Source organism: Ochotona princeps, chromosome 1 (assembly GCF_030435755.1).
Source record: "Ochotona princeps isolate mOchPri1 chromosome 1, mOchPri1.hap1, whole genome shotgun sequence".
Lineage (NCBI taxonomy): Eukaryota > Metazoa > Chordata > Mammalia > Lagomorpha > Ochotonidae > Ochotona > Ochotona princeps.
The window spans coordinates 4005699-4014789 of NC_080832.1; positions in this window are offsets into that span (position 1 = coordinate 4005699).

The window sequence follows — 9091 nt, forward strand, 5'->3', positions numbered from 1 at the left end:
CCTCAAAATGCAGAGTTGATCAAATCTGAGCCTGCAGACAAGTGCCAGTGACAAGCGGCCAGGCCCCTGTGCTCCTGGCCTCCCAGGGTAGCCCTTGGCCTTGCTGCCCCTTCGCCCGCCCCTGGGCTCCTCCAGCCTCACCCGGAGCCTCTGCGTGCAGGAGACAGGTGGCAGACACATTCACAGCAGAAACATTGAGCAAGGAGGGTTAAGATGTGTCCTTTCCCAGGAGGACGTGCGTTCTCACAAAAGACAAGACTGAATCCACACGAATGATCAGACAACAAGAGAATATTGATAATGAGAAAAGCAGGGTTGAGGCCTGGGCCAGAGACACCTTCCTGTGGCCCCCGGATATCTGCCTCCCAGAGGCCACTCCGTAATTCACTGCTTTGTCTGGACTTGGGAAGGAGAAAAGCTCACGTTCCTCTCCAGGTTTGCACTGCTAGGAGTGCAACTGGACGTTGAAATGCCTGCGATAACAGCAAAGAGGAAGCGGCAGGTGCGTGCTGCCTGCACCCCGTTCCAGGATGTCTGATGCACGCCTTGGCATCCTCACATTCCAGTTTCGTGCTAACGCACACCCTGCGAGCCAACAGGGGACGGCTTGCCTGCCTGGCTGCCTGCTGCCCCCAAGGGACACCCGTTGAGTTCTCGGTTCCACCTTTGGCTTGGTCTGACTCTGTTGCAGATGCTCAGGGTGTGACCAGCAGGTAGAAACCCTCACTCTCTCAATACAAATAAAAATAAATAAAAATTTGAGCAAAACCAAAACAAACTGGGGGAGGGGAGCGTCTGGGACCTAGATTTAAAAAGAGAGAAAGACTGTGATTTTATTATTCCATTATATACCTTCCTTACCAAAAAAATGCATTTTAAATCTTCCCAGGAGCGGTTCTGGTCCTGGAGAGTCCCCGAGCAGCCATTGAGGCTGTTTAGACCTTGATTTACATCTCACATCTTCAAGGAAATCCCTATAAATCATCTTCATCAAATGCATGCATTAGTGATTCCCAGAAGACCCACTATTTGCTGCAAACTCGAGATAAGATGCCTGTTTCCCGATGTTTTACTCAATTAGCTTCATAAGCTGGAATCTGGCTTCACCGCCGTGGTACTAATGAAATGAGAGCGTGTGCCTGGACCCTCCTCGGCCGCTTCCTGCCGTGACGCTGCGGTTCCGCACCAGACCCTCCCTGAGGCCACTTGCTCTTAAACGTGGACGCAATTGCCCATTAACGTGATTGCTTTAAGAGCTGTTGCGGGGAGGGTTGGAGCCAGGGGCACCCTCCCAGACGACCAAGCCCCCACAGCGGGGAACGCTGCCAGACAGGACATGGCGAATCAGCGAGAGGCAGAGATCTGGTTGCTACTGGAAGGGGACAAAGCCTGAAAGCCACAGACACAGCAAGAGAGGCGTGGGGCACCCTGCAGGTCACACCTGTCTGACCCTCTGCTCAGCTCTGTGACAGGTGCTCGGCCTCCACGCAGTTCCACCACCCACACACAGCTCCTGTACAGGATGCTGCCAGCCAAGACCTGGAGTCTTCCTCCCCCCGGAAGCAAGCAGGCACTATTCTGGACGGGTATGTCTCCCACGTCCCTAGGTGTGAGACTGCCATTTACAGGTGACGGAGCGGAGTCCACTGCAAGGCCGCCTGGCCCACCTCCATCCTCGCAGGAACGGGCTGAGCTCCTCAGATGCCTCAGGCACAGCTCTGGGTTCCACACAGGGTAGCCAGCAAGGCCACGTGAGAAGTACATGGGCAGAAAGCAAGTGCACGGACCCCTAAGCTCTCCTCGGCTTACTGCTCTGCAATAGAGCCACAAGGCACCAGGAGTCGCTGTCCAGACAGCTGCCGATGATACTCCATGGAAAAGGTTCCAGACCAAAATCCTGGGGTGTGGAGGTCTTGTGTGGACTGAGCCTGCTGGCTCTGCAGCATCACAAAGGCAATGCAACGGTGCTTGGAGGCAGGGAGCATGGGGAAGTCTGCAGCCCTGGTGGCCTGGGTGGGAGCACGGGAGATTTAGCTTCTCAGTAGCCTGGCCTGGCTTCTCCATCGCACACATCAGTCACATGGCCTCCTGGACAGGCAGGACGCTGTAACTGCTCCCATAACACCCAAATCAGATGCAAGCCACCCAAGATGTCATGCTGCACCAGCAACTCTCACTGCATCCTCTAAGACCGAGTCCATGGTGACGGACAGGTCAGAAGGCGTTCCAGGTGCTGTGGGGAGTGTGGCAGGCAAGGTGAGGAGGCATGGCCCCAGTTCCTCGGAAATACACTCCTCCGAGTCCCAAAGCAGTCTTCTCTCTCCTCTCACATTCTGAATCCATGCAGCTCAGTACATGGGCCGAGGCTCAGATATGCCATTCCCTGCATGGCTAACAAAGCCAAAAACCAACTAGAAAAAGACTCATGCCAATAAGAGCACACAGATTGTCTAACATGGGCCCTGGTGTTGTGGTGTGGTGAGGTAAGTGCTGTCCCATACGGGCACCTGCTCGAGTCTCAGCTGCTCCACTTCCATCCAATTTCCTTCTAATGTATTTGGGAGAGCAGCAGAAGATAGTCAGAACACGTGGTTCCGCATTCATGCGGGAGACCCGGATGGAGTTCCAGGCTCCTGGCTTTGATCTGGCCCCATCTTGACTCTTGTGGCCATCTGGAGAGTAAGCCAACAGATGGAAGGTCTCTGTCTCTCTTGATCTCCCTCTCTCTGTAACCCTAAATTTCAAATAAATAAACCGATCTTTTTAAAAACGGTCTTACACAACGTGCAACACCAAGGGCTTCTGTCAGATTCAGGTATCTGCCTTCACCCCAAGCCGGCCGCCAGCACAACTTTCTCAAAGGCCCTAGAGGACCTTCAGGAGGTGCAGGAGACTGGGGGTGGAGAGAGAAGGAGTGCGAGGTCCCTGCTCTTTGCATAGCACCTTGGGTAAATCACACCTTAGCAGGCTACTGTCCAGGAGACTCCGCTGGATACACAGGGCTGTGCTCCACCCACCATGGTTGCAGCTGAAGTAACGGCCATGAGGCTGCTGTGCAGTGCTGACCAGCCTGCTGGGCTAGTACTGGGGACACTGACATAGGTGCTGTTCTCAGTGGCACCCATGGGCTCCGAGGGGCTCACCAGCACCTCTAGGTGGGACATCTCCCCCCATATCCACTGTGCTCATCTTCAGAGGCTACCTGCCCATTTTAGGCAGCCTTTGTTCCATCCTTGATAAGAAACTATCTGTAATTAAAGCACCACATCAGAATTCTGCACCAATCTCTTCCCGGCTCTCCTAAGTGCTTTATACAAAACATTAACTCTAGAATCTCATTATGCCTTTGCCACCCCTGTGACAAACATAAATGATCGTTTAGCTCTAATGCCTTCCCAAGGAAGCTGTGCCGATGAAGGCTCCGGGATCACAGCAACTTACATTCGTCTCTTTACTTTTTGGACAAGGGTTTATCTCTGATGACAACGGGCTCAGCAAATGGTCCCAGAGCACGCCGCTGACAGCTCCCAGATGTCCTTGTCGAAACAGGAGCTCAAATTCAGTGCTGTCCTGCCAAGTCCAGGTCTTTGGATGGTAACAAGATGTGGGCAGCTGGTACAGGATAAAGCTAAAGGCAAGCAACAGATTCTGGAGTTGGTGCCCGTCGGCTGAGAAGGCCAGCCTCAAGGCCCTCATTGCTGAGGGAACGTGGACTCCGTGAACTGCGGACACGAGGGTTTGTGAGCTCAAGACCTTAGACTGGTCACCTTCCCCATGCCCCTGGGGGCATTTTTCTCCAATTCCCAAAGAGAAAGAAAGAAAAAAAACCTAGCCCAATTTAAAAAATAAAGCTTACTTAATCCAATTTAAAGAAATATTCTATTTCAAAACTGCATATTTTGGGGGCTGGCATGATGGTTCAATTGGCTTATCCTCTGCCTGCAAGTGCTGACATCCCATATGGGCACTGGCTTTTGTCCTGGTTGTGCTGCTCTGATCTAGCTCCCTGTCGATGGCCTAAAAAACAGGACGGGCCAAAGCCTGGGCCCCTGCACCCACCTGGGAGGCCTGGGAAGGGTTCCTGGCTCCTCGCTTCAGATCAGCTCAGCTCCTCTGGCTGCTGTGGCCATTTTGGGAATGTATCAGCAGTTGGAAGATCTTTCTCTGTCTCTCTTTCTCTCTATAAATCTGCCTTTAAATATATATATATATATATAAATCTTTTAAAAAGTTAAAAACAGCATGTTTTGTCTTAAATTTTCCTTCATTTGTTAAAACAATGCTGATATTACACTGTGATGTTTTTAAAAGCTAACTTGAAAAACTATCGTTAGCAAACAGCAATAACTTGCATGTGTGTGCCAGCATACGTGGGATTTTACTGGTCCTTGAGAGCCAGGCAATTCCAGAAGCTTCCTTCTAGAAACCCTTCCAAGAAGCTCTCCATCCTGTCTCCCTCTCCTTCCTGGCCTTCCTGCTCTGTCCTCCCAGCTTGTCCTATTGTACAGCCATGTTGTCTGTCCCTCTGCACGCGCTGAGTTAGGGCACACTGGGCCCTGTTCTGGCCCATTCTCCTTTTTGTAACAGCAGAGCAATGTCATGCTCTACTAAACAGTAAAAGTTGGATGTTGAAAAAATTTTTTTCAAAAAAAAATTTTGGGGTTGGGCATTTGACACAATGGTCAAGTTGTCAATTGAGATACCTGTGGCCTGTATCAGGAGGCTCAGAACTGAGTCCCAGTTCCAACTTCCCTGGAAGGTCCCTGACACCTTTATGAGGCCTGACTGAGTTCCTGGCTCCTAGCTCGGGCCAGCCCACACTCAGTAAGTATAGGCACTTGAGAACTGAACTGGCATATGGGAGATTTCTCTTTCTCTCTCTTTCAAATGAGTAAAAGTTGAACATTTCTCTGAGTAAGAGCTATGGGTAATTTATGAAAAACTTTGAGGGAAAAGAAAAATCCATTGCTTGCTCTGTCCCCTTCAGTAGACCAAGTCTTTCCAAGTACTTTGTAAAACTCTCCATGACAATGTCTCAGGCTCACAAATGTTGGGTATGGTGCAGCTTTCCAATCAATTTAAAGCCTCACCAATGATATGAGGATTAAGTAACTGTCACTCTGAATAATCACAAAGAGAATATTTTTATTTGGAAGAGATATGCCTTAGTAGAAACGCTAGCCTTCTAAGTAGGTCCTAGTTATCAACAATATTTTTAAACAGAATAATGCTAATTTTATTTCTTTATGTCTTTTTTAATGGATCTAATTGAGCGTGTCAAAGTAGATATGAAGTTCCACATTCAGATTCAAAACTTGCCACCAACATCTATAATTCTCCTGAGACTGTCCTTATCAGGGATACTAGAGAAACTCAAGCAGAGCACAGAGGTGTGTATCCTGCCAGCTGTTCGAAGCCAGTTTTTCAGTAGGTGTGGGATAGGCTCATTATTTAAATAGTCAATTTTCTACAATGCAAAACTTAGACTTCCAGTCTCACTGGATAGCTTCATTTCTGAAATCCCTAGATTCCTCCGTGGTCTCATGGGACAAGTTTTCCACATCTGGCACACCTGTATTCCTGAAAGCATTCCTTGGTTTTGTCCCCCTCCCCTTTCTACTCTGCGTTTTTCCAGTGGTTGAAACGCCCAGTGGCCAAAACTCTCCTTAAAACACTTTGCCGAGTGTCTACCTTCGTGCTGGGATTTTCTTGTAACAAAGATGTGTTTAATTTCATTCCTGACTTGGAGATTTTTTTCATCCATTAAAGATATGACTGCAATCAGAATTGCCATATTATCCCACCGCCAAAAAAAAAAGACTTCTTAAAAAAAATCCTTGGGGATGTTTGGCTCTTGGGGGGGAAAGATTGGAGGCTGAGATCCAATGCTGCCATCAGGACCAGCACGGGGAAGACCCAGGCCCGGGCCCTGGCAGCAAGCCCAGAGGAAGCACGCCTTGCAAAGGGGACGGATGAGGTCTCGGCCTCACGGTGCAGCTTAATAGGAGTGGCTGCGGGTCCCTCCAGCTCCAGGCAGATGTGCACTTGCACCCGCAGGGAGAGGATGGGGGTAGAGATGAGCCCTAGTTCATTCCAGCTACCGGACTTTGCGCACACAGCCACAGCTTAGCACGCAGTTACTGGCTGCAGGCCGCCCTGCAGCGTCACGGGAATTCTCCTCTAAATCTTAACTGAAGCGTCAGAATAGACAAACGGATCAGACCAACAAAGCTGAAAAGGAAACAGTGACACTGTCAGGTCCAACAGGGTGGCAAGTGTTCACCTTTTGTTTTAAGATTTTTTTTTTTATTAGAAAGTCAGATATACAGAGGAGGAGAGACAGAGAGGAGGATCGTCTGTCCATTGATTCATTCCCCTAGTGGCCACAACAGCTGGAGCTGAGCCGATCCCAAGCCAGGAGCCAGGAGCCAGAAGCTGCTTCCGGGTCTCCCACGTGAGTGCAGGACCCCAAGGCTTCAGGCCGTCCTTTACTGCTTTCCCAGGCCTCAGGCAGGGCGCTGGATGGGAAGTAGAGCTGTCGGGATTAGAACCGGCGACCACATGAGATCCCGGTGTGTTCAAAGAAAGGACTTTAGCTGCTAGGCTACTGCGCCAGGTCTGAGAGTTAACTTTATTATCTCTTTGTGCCCACCTGGTCTGTGCTTGTATTACGAGATACACACACACACACACAGACACACACACGCATGCACACTTGCGACCCTTACACACACACATGCACACACACATAAGCCTTACAAACACATACCTTACACTCACGCTCTCTCAGGAACATACACACATCGACACATGTCCACACATGTAAACTTCGCATACACACATGCTCAGGAAAACACACACACACGTAACATGTACACACAGTTCCACCAGTTCTGTTTAGGACTCTAAATGTAACCCAAAAGCCAGAAACCGCATCAGACCTCCGCCCACTACCACAGCCTCAGTCTAGCCGAGGCCAAAAGCAACTTCTCCCCAGCGTCCTTCCAGCCTCGTCCTCTCAAACCCTCATCCTTGTACAGTTCACATGGCCCAGGTGCAGACCCAGGACTGCAATCCAGACCCTTCCCCTTGCCTCCCTCTGCAGCGCTGGGCTGTCCTCCTTCTGTCCTCAAACCCCCGTCCATTGCAAGTCTGGGTTCTGGGTCGGCGTTGCCCCGGCAGGCAGTGCGGCGCGTGCCCCTCCTGGTGTGCGGCAATGAATCTCCAGGCTTTGGCCTCGAGAGCTAGAGGAAAGCACTGGGAAGGAAAGAAGCGGTGGCTCCTAAAACCATGAGTTACATCAAGGGAAATCCTCCCATAGTAATCTCGCAATTTTTCCAGAAAATATGAACTGAAAGAAAGAATATAAAGTAGGGAATGCATTTCTAATTCCAGCTCATTTCTACCCAAAAGATTCTCACTCTAAGAATTTCCTCCCCGAAGCAATCTGCAATGTGCCACCGTCGGAGTGGGCAGAGCACCTGTGGGCAGGGCCGGCGGGGTTGGAGGCCAGGCAGGGAGTGTGCGAAGAGGCGGGTCGCGGGAAGGAGACGCGCTGGGCGCACACCACAGAGGGCAGGGCGTGTGCATTCCAGAAACACAGCGCTTTGGAAATAACTGAAACTTGAAAATCCGCATCCGGGCCTCACTGGCTGTGCTGTTCTGGCTTTCAGGGAACTCATTCTCGCTGTGAAATGCCTTGTGCCGCCGGGAGGCGCAGGGGTTCGCAAGCCGGAAGTTGCCGTGCGCCATAGCGTGCTTTCCACTTACTCCTCCTCCACCCCTGCTCCCTTCCTTACCAGGTGATTTTGGGTAGGTCTTCTCTTTCAGAATGACCTCCGCAGATGGGAACGGGCTTCAGCAAGTTCGCAGGAAGTTGGTCTATCTTACTCTGCATCCCATTGGGGTAGTGCCCAGGAGGGTACCGTGTCCCGGAAGATCCCAGCGGGGGTCTCTTTGTTGGCTTTGTTCTTGCTCAGCTCTCCCCACCCTTTTCTGTCTTTGTCCTCCTGTTGGGAGACAGAATAATGCACGTTGTGCACTGTTACACCTGAGGCCACTTCGTCCAAGTAGGTGACCAAAGGGACTCTGTTGGTGTCATTTGCAGAGAACAGTGGCCCAGCTGTGTCGGAGAAGAGTCCCGTATCCGAAAGTGGTGCTGATGGAAGCCCTCTGTGATCAACTGGAGCAACTATGAAAAATAAATCCACCATCCCCCAAGAAGCCAAGCACAGGATGAGGGCCCCACCGGATGTTGTCTCTCAGAGAGTGAGAGTAGAACTGTGTTCCATGAGCTCTGGGCACCTGGATCAGGTGCTGCAGTAGCAGGTGGCTCTGCTCAGCCGGTTACGCAAAACCCAGCGGCAGAGGCTGCGTCAGCGTCTCCAGGCAGTTTCTAAGGTCAGCTCTGCTCTCTGGGGGGAAGGCCCTGGCCTCCTGTCCCCTCTGGCTCCTGCTTTGCCTGTGCTAGATGGTACTGTTGGGTAAACAAAGGCAAACAAACAAAAAAGCCTGAGTGTCCAGTTAGAGGTAAGGTAGAAACACGCTCAGCCACAGCGGGCTGGAACCGCAGAGGCAGCACTGCAGATGCAGAGGGCCAACGGGCCGGGCCGGGAGCCCAGGTCACATTCCAGGTGCCCTTCACCCCGCCCAGCTCAGGCTGAGCTTGAGGTGTCTTTGGTGTCTTCAAGTCTTTGCACGCTTGGGAACATCTGCCTGCCACGGAAAAGGTAACAGCTGCTGCTTTTCAAATGTCACCCAGATGTGGTTCTTAACCCAGATGTGGTTACCGCTCTCTGATTCCTTCCTCTACCCCGGCCCTCCTCCCAGCTGGCACTAGTTACCCCAAGGCTATGTCCTTCATCCTTCCAGTGGCCCTGCCTTTTGTCCCTGGCAGGACACCGCTGAGAAAGCCACTGAGCCTGGACGAGGGCAGTGCCATTTCACGCTGGCTGGCTGGCTGCCATGAGGTTGCCTTTGGACCTGGCCTGGGCACAGGGGCCGCACCCACTCGCTCTACTGTTCCGAAAACTACAAGCTGAGCAAGCTTGTGGCCCACCTGCAGGCCTGGTTTCATCAAACCTGCCCAGGA